We start from the raw sequence: 11,299 nt of genomic DNA, 5'->3' as shown, positions 1-11,299 counted from the left end.
TATTGCTACCCAGATAACATCGGGGGGGCCAAGCTTTACTTCTACGCTATGTAAGCTGATCCCGAGGCCCCGATGCTGGGAATATATGGGATTTTATATGTGCTCGAGTTCTAATCCTGGAAAAGGGTACTGCAACTCCCCTAATCAATATTACTGCAGCTATTGGGGTTGTGAGACTATAGCCCCTAGCTGGATACCGGGATATGGTAGAGATAAATACTTAAGGGTCCAATGGGGTCCATATGGGTGCATTCCACCGCAAGGGTGGGGAGGACGTGGAAACTGCAAATATCTCTTTTTAAATGTTACCCAACCCACGGCTAGACGGTGGAACATGGGAAGAGTGTGGGGAATAAGGTATATGGAACCTGGAACTGATAGGGGAGGACTCATACTAATAAAGAAGGAAATACCCGAGACTTCCAAGGTAGTCGGGCCTAATAAAGAGTTATTAGGGGAAGGTTTGATTGCCCAGACTGTAAAGATACCTGGGACTGCCCGACCTACTACAGTGTTTTCTAATAAGTCGACAGAGTTATCCTTTCCCACACTGCTTCCAAGCATTGTGAAAAAGAAAGGGGTTGTACCTGGGAGTAGTATGTGGAAAGTTATAAATGCTAGTTTCCAGGTACTAAATCAAACTAATCCTGAGATAACTGAAGGGTGCTGGCTATGTGTAAGTGTTAAGCCCCCATATTATGAAGCTATAGGGGATATGAGGAGGTCTGAATATTCAAATGAGTTAAATCCTTCCAAATGCAGTTGGGGTCAGGAAATCGGGATAACTTTGACTCAAGTTACGGGAAAAGGTAGATGTGTCGGCACAGTTCCAAGAGATAAAAATGATCTGTGCCATGTGTAGTGGGTTTACGTGGCAAGGTTTTGGTAGCAGGGAGCCATAGGGGTGGTTTCTGTGAGAAAGATCTAGAAGCTGCCCCATGTTTGGGAAGGGCCCCATTGTTTTCCAGATCTGAGCCAATAAGCGATGTTGTTTGCGCCTCTGTGAGAGCATATTTAAGACAGGGAAAAAAACGCTACGCCAGACAGCAGCCGGGAGTGAGAAACAGCCTGCAGGTTCCAAGGTCAGTGTAGAAGGAGGGGGAGAGGTGCTCCAGGCGCCGGAGCAGAAGTCCCCTGCCGCCTGTGGTGAGGACCATGGTGAAGCAGGATGTCCCCCTGCAGCCCATGGAGTACCACAGTGGAGCAGGGTTCCACGCTGCAGCCTGTGGAGGAGACCACGGTGGAGCAGGTGGCCCTGCACCGACGGAGGCTGCCGCCTGTGGAAGACCCCTGCCGGAGCAGATTCCGGGCCGGACCTGTAGCCCATGGAGAGGAGCCCACGCAGGAGCAGGTGATCTGGCAGGAGCTGCTGCCCGTGGGGGAGCCAGGTTGGAGCAGTTTTCTCCTGAGGGATGGACCCCGTGGTACGGACCCATATCTGGAGCAGTTCTGGAAGAGCTGCTGCCTGTGGGAAGCCCACGCCGGATCAGTTCATCAAGGACTGCATCCCGTGGGTGGGACCCCACAGCACAGGGGACGAGAGTGACCGAGAAGGAGCGGCAGAGAAGAAGTGCTGTAGACTGACCATAACCCCCATTCCCCCGTTCCGCTGCGCCGCTCGGGGGGAGGAGGTGGAAGAGGGTGAATGGGGGGAGAAGGTGCTTTTGGTTTCTTTCCTTTGTTTCTCACTTCTCTCGCTTGTTAGTTGTAGGCAATAAATCTTACTATCTCCTTATGCCGAGTCTGTTTTGCCCGTTACAATAATTATTGCGTGATTTTCTCGTCCTTATCTCAACCCTTGAGCCCCTTTTCACATATTTTCTCCCCATTCCTCTTTGAGGAAGGGGAGTGAGAGAGCGGCTGTGGTGGAGCTCGGCTGCCCACTCGAGCGGAACCACGACACCATGTCACTGAAAAAATGGACCGAACACACAAATGGTTAATTCCTGCAAATAACACTAGGTGGGTATGTTCATCGCTAGGAGTCACTCCTTGCATATCTTTAAAATTGTTTAGTACATCTCATGATTTTTGTGTACAGGTGGTCATTATTCCAAGGATTCTATACCATACTGAAGAGTATATGTATACCCATCACACAGTGGCTGAATACCATCTGGTAAAGAGGGAGCCTATTACGGCTGTCACCTTAGCCACTTTAATGGTTCTCGGGGCTGCAGGTGCAGGAACTGGAATTGCTTCCCTGATAAAACAAAGCCAGGAATTTACTTCTCTACACATTGCTGTAGATGAGGATCTGGCCCGTTCAGAGCAATCAATAACAGTTCTGGAAAAATCGGTTAGGTCATTATCTGAAGTGGTACTCCAAAACCGTAGAGGGTTGGATTTGATTTTCTTACAACAAGGAGGACTGTGTGCAGCCCTACGTGAAGAATGTTGTGTATATGCAGATCTTACTGGGGTGGTGAGAGATACAATGACTAAATTGCGGGAAGGATTAGAAAAACGCAAAAGGGAAAGTGAGGCTCGTCAGAATTGGTATGAATCCTGGTTTAATTACTCACCTTGGCTTATTACCCTGCGATCAACTATAGCGGGGCCCTTGTTGTTACTTATATTAGCACTGACTTTTGGACCATGTATATTCAATCGAGTAATTGCAATTGTAAAAAGCCGATTAGAGGCAGCTCATCTTATGCTCGTGCGTGCTAAGTATGAATCTCTTGAGCAGGAGAAGGACGATGCAGAAACTTTGATGCTCAGCAAGCAAATATTGCAAAAATTCAATGAACAAAATATGTTAGAAAAAGAAAAAGGGGGGATTGTGATAAATTAGTGGGGGTTTGTTCATTGTCTTTGAGGAATTTGTTAGTTTATAACAGGTAACACAAAAAAACTGTTAGTTTATAACAGGTTAGTTTATAACAGGTAACACAAGGCCATGTTATTGTAGGAAGTGTAGGATTGTTCCCATGGCAACCATGGGGTTGTGTTGCCATGGTAACCATGACATTGTGTTACCATGGCAAACATGGGGTTGTGTTGCCATGGCAACCATGGTGTTGTGTTGCCATGGGGTGGTGACACCGTAGTGCCATAGGCAACAGAAGGCCATGTTACTATAGGAAGTGTAAGATTGTTGCCATGGTAACCATGGGGTTCTGTTGCCATGGCAACCATGGTTTTGTATTGCCATTTTAACCATGGGGTTGTTTCACCATGGCTACCGTGGGGTTGGGTTGCCATGGCAACCATGGGGTAGTGTTGCCATGGTAACCATGGGGTGGTGTTGCCATGGCAACCATGGGGTTGTGTTGCCATGGCAACCATGTGGCAGTGTTGCCATGGCAATTATTGGTTTGTGTTGCCATGGAAACCATGGGGTTCTGTTGCCATGGTAACCATGGGGTTCTGTTTCCATGGCAACCATGGGGTTGTGTTGCCATGGCAACCATGGGGTGTTGCCATGGGGTGGTGACACTGTAGCGCCGTAGGGAACACAAGGCCATGTTACTATAGGAAGTGTAAGATTGTTGCCATTGCAAACATGGTGTTGTGTTGCCATGGCAACCATGGGGTTGTGTTTTCATGGTAACCATGGGGTTCTGTTGCCGTGGCAACCATGGGGTTGTGTTGCCATAGTAACCATGGGGTTGTGTTGCCAACGCAACCATGGGTTGTGGTGCCATGGCAACCATGGGGTTGTGTTGCCATGGTAACCATGGGGTGTTGCCATGGGGTGGTGACACCATAGTGCCATAGGCAACACAAGGCCATGTTACGATAGGAAGTGCAAGGTTGCTGCCATGTCAACCATGGGGTTGTGTTGCCATGGCAACCATGGGGTTGTGTTGCCATGGGGTGGTGACACCGTAGTGCCATAGGGATCACAATGCCATGTTACTATAGGAAGTGTAAGATTGTTACCATGGCAACCATGGGGTTTTGTTGCCATGGCAACCATGGGGATGTGTTGCCATGGTCACCATGGGCTTGTGTTGCCATGGCAACCATGGGGTTGTGTTGCCATGGTAACCATGGGGTTCTGTTGCCATGGCAACCATGGGGTTGTGTTGCCGTGGCGACCATGGGGTGTTGCCATGAGGTGGTGACACCGTAGTGCTGTAGGCAATACAAGGCCACATTGCTATAGGACCATTACAGTGTTGCCATGGTGTCGCGTTAAGGGGTGTAGCTGATTAACCGTTACGGGCCCAGTTGGATTCAGAGTACTGAACCAGTCGGACATTCACCAAAAACGCGTTAACCGTCTGGGGGTCCCGTCAGACATTCACCAAAAACGCATTAACGGTCTGGGGGTCTGGTTGGATTCAGAACACTGAACTATCACGGATAACCACCCTCACCCTAGTTGCACTTAATGAGAGCTATCACAATGCAATCAAGTATGGTTTATTACAGCAACAGATAATCAGGTTCTTTTGGATTGCCGGTGATAGGGACTGTCTGCAAAAGCAAGCTAGTATGCATGAAATACACAGGTGTTATAGGTGTTACAGATGTTACAGGTGTTACAGATGTTATATATGTTACAGGTATTACAGGTGCTCAGCCTAGAAATAAACACGTTAAAAGGATCAAAGACTCTATAGAGATTTATAAGCAAGTATTCAGATCTCACCCAAAGGCATCCCAATGTGGGGGGAAGAGAGGCTCAGCCCGTCGACTGATCCCAGGAGTCAGGAGGTCCTAAGGATGTTGTATTTCCTCAGGATGGTATCTCCCCTGACGGTGGTATCTTCCCTGACATCCCCTCTTTCTTGGGCCAATTTATATTATTTTCTATCTTTTAGGTGGAGCTTGAGTGGCTCTAGTCAAGCATATCTTAGTTATGATTGGTGTAAAGTTTTCCCGTCTCCGTTTAAAGTAATAGGCTCCGAGAAATTCAGGGCGCATGCTCAGTGAGGGGTGGTCGCACCTTGGAGGCGGGTAGCTTTTGGGATGGAGGTGTGTTTTGGTATTATAATGATATTATAATGAGCAAAAAGTACACTAGGGTACAGCATTTGTCAAAACATGACAGGTCTTTGGCTCAGGGTGGCAAAAAGTGCAGCTTTGTGCACAAGAACAATCGAGGCCCCACCTGATTACAGAGCCTAGCCGTGGTGTCTCCACTCCTCTCTACGCTCCGTGCTGTTCCTTAGAGCTAGCACACCAAGTTTCCCCAGCGCGACAGCATCTAAGGTTGGGAGCCTAGGGAACGCTCAGGTAATGCAGTTATGCCCTACCCTGAAAGCCTCTTCAATGCTGTACCTTTTCCTTAAAAATGGGAATGTTAGTTTTATTTTCCTAGTTACTTCAGGCATTTACACCACATAATCCACCCCGTGACTATAGTCACTCAAGCTTCACGACGGTTGGAATATGTCGGGGATCTCACATACATTCTCGGGATGAGGTTTATCGAGTGTGTGTACATTGTGTAGGGATGCTAAACGTTTCATCATAAACCAGAGTTTAATATACAAACTAATTGTCAGTATGAAACATAACACAGTGAGTATTAGCAGAACGATAACAGGGTGAAGCACCTTGTTGAAGATTGCCTTGGTGACCATCCACACAAAGTGTCCCACCAACAGTGTCTCTCATCTCTCTGCACTCTTTCCATCACTCGATGTATTTCTTGTGCATCATGATGGGCGGTAATCAGAGTCTTTTGTCCATTTTCTCGGACTTGTGTCATCAGCTGCTTCAGGTCGTCATGTACCAGCAATTTCTTCACCAAGGTGAGGTTCATTCCAATAGGAGTAGGCAGCAGTTCATGAAGCAGAATATAATTAGATGCAATAAGTTGATAAGAAGTGACAGGAACTGAGTATTTAAAATCACATCCTAGAATTTTGGTAAAATTGCAAACACAAACATTAGAGTGATTACTGGTATCTACGACTGTATCATCTACAACTATAGAATCACAATGAGTTCTCATGCAAACGCAACCTTTCCCAATATATACAAGTACAGTTTCAAGGGTTTCATTAGGATCTATCTCAACGTGGCAAATATTTTGCTCAGTGTCAAGACAAATGTCTTGAGGTTCCAGCGTGTTACTTTCACAGATGAAACCTTCTTGTTCACGCACAATGCATGCATTTACATCAATTGTTTGCCACCTTCCTCCCTTTTGACGGGCCCATACTTTATGCTCTTTAGGATAAAGTATAGTTCCATTATGATTGAGTCCTAATGCAATGATTGGATATACATTGTATACGGTGGCATTACTTATAGTAACTATAAAGGCAACAATTTGATCATTTTCTGCATAATGGGTAAAGTTGACTAATTGCCACCATGCTTGAAATTCTTTTTCAAATTCTTACGCATTATCCCAAATCAATTTTCGAATTTCACTGGGCAAAGTTCCTCCTTCTCCCTCTCTAATAATAGCTGCTGCTACAGATTGTATCCATAACTGTGCTTAGATACAGCTCAAGACAAGGCAGGTATTGCCTTGGCTTTTTCCAAAGGCATGTACAATTACTTGATGATATAGGAGCCATTGATTTGCTCCTAAAGTCAATAAGGATGATTTTTATTGGTTGTTCCAGTATCGGTAGTCAGAAACTAACCCTAACCCTAACCCTAACCCTAAGACCCTAACCATAACCCTAAACCTAACCCTAACCCTAACCCTAACCCTAACCCAACCCTAAACTTAACCCAACATTAACCCTAACCCTAACCCTAACCTAACCCTAACCCTAACCCTAACCCTAACCCTAAGACCCTAACCCTAACCCTAAACCTAACCCTAACCCTAACCCTAACCCAACCCTAAACTTAACCCAACATCAACCCTAACCCTAACCCTAACCTAACCCTAACCCTAACCCTAACCCTAACCCTAACCCTAACCCTAACCCTAACCCTAACCCTAACCCGAACCCGAACCCTAACCCGAACCCTAACCCTAACCCTCTAACCCTAACCCTAACCCTAACCCTCTAACCTTAACCCTAACCCTCTAAACCTAACCCTAACCCTAACCCTAACCCTAACCCTAATCCTTACCCTACCCTTATCCTTACCATTACTCTATCCTTTACCCTAACTCTTACCCTTACCCTAACCCTTACCCTAACCCTTACCCTAAACCTAACCCTTTCCCTAAACTGAAACCTTATCCTCACCCTAAGCCTTACCCTAACCCTTACCCTTACCCTTACCCTAACACTTACCCTTGCCCTAACCCTTACCCTTACCCTAATCTGAACCCGAACCCTAACCCTAATACTCTCACCCTAACCTGAACCCTAACCCTAACCACAACCCCAACCCCTACCCCCTAACCCCTAACCCTAACCCTCTAAACCTACCCCTAACCTATCCCTAACCCTAACCCTCTAAGCCTAACCCTAACCCTCTAACCCTAACAATAACCCCCAACCCCAACCCTCACCCGAAACCCTAACTCTAGCCCCAGCCCTAGCCCCTAACCCTAACCCTAGTTCCCGAGAACTACATCTCCCGGTATGCTCTGGGCATTCAACATGGCCTCCCGGAAGTCCCCAATCCGACAACTACATTTCCCGGCATACCATGGGCACGCAGCATGGCCTCCCGGAAGTCCGGAGTCCCGAGAACTACATCTCCCGGCATGCTCTGGGCACACAACATGGCCTCCCAGTGCCGGAAAACTACTCCTACCAGCATTCCCCGGACAGCCGGCATGGCCAATCACAGGCCGAGTGCTCGAGAACTGCATTTACCAGCACTCACTGGAACCCTCACCGCCCTTACAAAAAAAGCCTCAAGCCCTAACATCCAAAAAACCTCGAAACTCCTACAGACCTAACCCAAACTATTTACCACACTAAACCCCTGAAGACCTATGCCTAAAACCCCTAACCCAAAATCTTAGGATGCTCAAAACCCAAACCCAACCCAAAACGTTAGGAATGCTCAAAGCCCTAGCCCAAAAACTTAGGGTGCTCCAAACCCTAACCCCAAAACATTAAGACGCAAAAAACCCTAACCCAAAAACTTAGGGTAATACACCATAAATGTTTGTTCATTGTCTTTTGTATTATAAAAACAAGGAGTTCTGTTTGAGGAGCGGGAGTTGCAAAAGCTCCCTGCTGAAGTAAGGAGCTGCATAATGCTTGCCTAGACACTATGAACATTCTTTTGCTTAATTTTCTTTTTAAAGAGATTTAAATTCTTAAAAATTCTTTTGCACGCAACAGTGCGCGCAGTCGCAGAATATACCAGGATGTGCTGCGTAATCCCGGAATTAGCAAGATATAAAAAGGGACCCTGGCGGGGGTAAGGTGCGTGCCATTGGCGGAGCTTAGACTCCCCGGCCTCCCAGTGCTGTTTTGCTTGATGTTTGCTTACTCAATAAATTCCTTTCTATGATTAATACAATGCTCTCTGAAAATTAATTAAGGGGGCAACTTATAACACTTTGGACGCTCAAAACCCAAACCCAAAAACTTTGGACGCTCAAAACCCTATCCCGAAAACAGGACGCTCAAAGCCCTAACCCAAAATCATTAGGATGCTCCAAGCCCTAACCCAAAAACATTCGGACGCTCAAAACCCAAACCCAAAACATTAAGATGCTCCAAACCCTATCCGGAAAACATTAGGAAGCTCAAAGACCTATCCCAAAAACTTAGGACGCTCAAAACCCTATCCTGGAAACACTGAGATGCTCAGAACCCTATCCTGAAAATTTAGGACGCTCCAAACCCTAACCCAAAAACATTAGGACGCTCAAAGCCCCGACCCAAAACATTAGGACGCTCCAAACCCTATCCTGGAAACATTAAGATGCTCAAAACCCTATCCTGAAAACTGAGGATGCTCATTACCCAGACCCAAAATATTAAGATGCTCAAAACCCTAACCCAACAACTTAGGATGCTTGAAAGCCTATCCCAAAAAATTAGGGCACACAAAAGCCTAACCCCCAAAATTAAAATGCTCATAATCCAAACTCCCAAAATTAGGATACTCAAAACCCTGGACCTGGAGAACCTAACCTGAAAAAAAAAAAAAAAAAAAGATCTTAAAACCCTAACCGTAAATAACTGACCAAAAATAAAACCTTAAGACTCTAACCCTAAAAAACATATCAACACTACAACCCAAAAAACTCTAATACCCTAACACGCTAACCCTGAAACCCTTTAAACCCTAACCCCCAAATCCTTAAAATCCTAACCGTTAAAACTCCAACCCTAAAAACCTTAAAATCCTAAACATAAACCCTGAAACCCCTTACCCTGAAACCCAACCCTAGTGCCCAATCCCTGAAACCTTAAAACCCTGAATCAATCTGTAGCAAATAGCATAGGCTGAGTCGAGGATCTCAGTACAGTAGCATTATTATTCGAGATTACAATGGCGGGTGTCCCACAAGCAGGAGGGTGCCTACTAATTCCTTACACAGTTTATACACTTTTTTTTTCTGCTGAGGACCGGGACCCTCCCCTGTTTCCCCATTAACTGTGCTATTCAAGGTTCATAATCTAGCTGGTGCTTCACAGAAAATACACAGCTGCTGGCCTGTTACAAGTCACATTTCTTTTGAGGTTTTTACTCTTTGAGGTGGTAATGTTTCTTACGCCGTGATTTCCACCTAATTGCTGTAAGGATTCTGGTTGTCTGCGTTTTACAAGGTTGTCTGTTATACTAAATAATAAAAGTCCCAAATAGGATTACAATCAAAGTTTACAATTCACTGAATGAATAAAGGTAAGCAAACAGTGCTGGGTACGCTGGGAGTCTCTGCTCCACCAAGACACGCACCAGTTATACACCAGTTACCTCCCTTAACGGATATAGAGAAGCTCTCTCAGATACGGCAGTCCTACTTCTCCTGCATGCAGCTGGAGGTCGGTCTAATTCTGGTGCTGTTGGTGGTGGAAGCTGGGGCAACGGTGGTACTGGTGGAGATACCACAGCCACCGGAGGGGGAGCCGCCGGGGGTGGATTGTTAGGATATGGAGGTGGTAGCTTATCCAACAGCTCACGTTTATCTTCTTTTTCTTTATCTTCTTCTGTCTACAAGCAGGTCCCAAACTGCCAACAGAAGCAGGCACCAACCACACCCAGATGCAGACCCCAACTGCCCACAAGCAGCTCCTACCCCACCACCTCCTCCCAAGAACTGGACTCCACCCAGACACTGGCCCAAGACCTGGGCCCACCCCCCGCCACCCCCCCTCACCCCCCCACCCTTCCCCCCGACACAGGTGTACAAGCAGCTCACAACCCGCCCCTTCAGAGACCGGTCCCACTCCCCCCACCCCCCCCAAGACATGGGATGCGGAGGTGTACAACCAACTCCCAACTCCCTCCCCCTCAAAGGGAGGCCCCAAAGACCCCCAAATGGAGGCTCCTAGAGTGTACAAACACCTCCCAACTCCCCCAGGCACAGGCACCCCCCCCCCCTCAAACACAGGCCACAAAGGTGTATAAACAGCCCAGACCCACCTCCAAGACCCAGGCCCCTATAGTGTACAAGCAGCTCCCAACCACCCACAGATGCAGGCCCCAACCCCTCTCAAAAGGGAGGCACCTAGAATGCATGAGCAGCTCCCAAGCCCCCTCAAATACAGACCCCAAAAGTGTACAAGTAGCTCCCCCCCAGAGGAAGGACCAAAGGTGTACAACCAGTTCCCAACACCCCTGAGACACAGGCCCCAACCCCCCCCCCCAAGACACAGGGCCCGAAATTCTACAAGCAGCTCCCAACCCCTGCCAGGCAAGCCCCCTACCCTATACAAGCAGCTCCCAACCCTCCCCCCCCCCCCCGAGGGAGGCCCCCAAGCCCCCCCAAACACAGGCCCCTACAGTGTACAGACAGCTCAAAGCCATCCCCAGATGCTGGCCCCAAAGTTGTACAAACAGCTCCCAGCCACCCTGCAGAAACAGATTCCTACATTGTACAAGCAGTTCCCAGCCCGCTAGACACAGGCCCTGACCCCCCACAGATGCAGGCCCCAAAGGTGTACAAGCAGCTCCCACCCCTCCCCCAGACGAAGGCCCCAAGCCCCCCCCCCAAACACAGGCCCCTACAACCAGCACCCAACCCCCTACCCCCGATGCCAGGCCCAAAGGTGTAGAAGCAGCTCCAAACCTCCTCCTTCAACCCAGGCTCCAACAGCGTACAAGCAGCTCCCAACCAACCCTCCCCTTCCCCCTCCCCTCCCTGACACAGGCTCCAAAGGAATGCAAAGAGCTCTCACCCCTCCCCCAGATGCAGGTCTCAACCCTCCCCCCCCCCCCCCAGAAGCAGGCCCCAAAGGTGTAGAGTCAGCTCCCAACCCCCTCAATGCTGGCCCCAAGGGTCTACAAGCAG

The 11,299-nt window shown here is 47.9% G+C and overlaps 1 long non-coding RNA gene across 1 annotated transcript; it reads right to left on the bottom strand.

Moving 5' to 3' along the window:
* Positions 1–4,358: 4,358 nt before the first annotated feature.
* Positions 4,359–11,104, bottom strand: LOC311444271. The gene is made up of 3 exons (XR_014697792.1): positions 11,078–11,104; positions 9,745–10,017; positions 4,359–5,817 (listed from the first exon to the last, which is right to left on the bottom strand). It is a non-coding gene; the product is annotated as an uncharacterized lncRNA (long non-coding RNA).
* Positions 11,105–11,299: the final 195 nt, after the last annotated feature.

The sequence above is a fragment of the Aythya ferina genome (genome assembly GCF_964211825.1).
Source record: "Aythya ferina genome assembly, chromosome: 14".
Taxonomy (NCBI): Eukaryota; Metazoa; Chordata; class Aves; order Anseriformes; family Anatidae; genus Aythya; species Aythya ferina.
The sequence above is the reverse complement of the archived record's forward strand: the minus strand, read 5'-3'. Positions and strand labels throughout refer to the sequence as shown.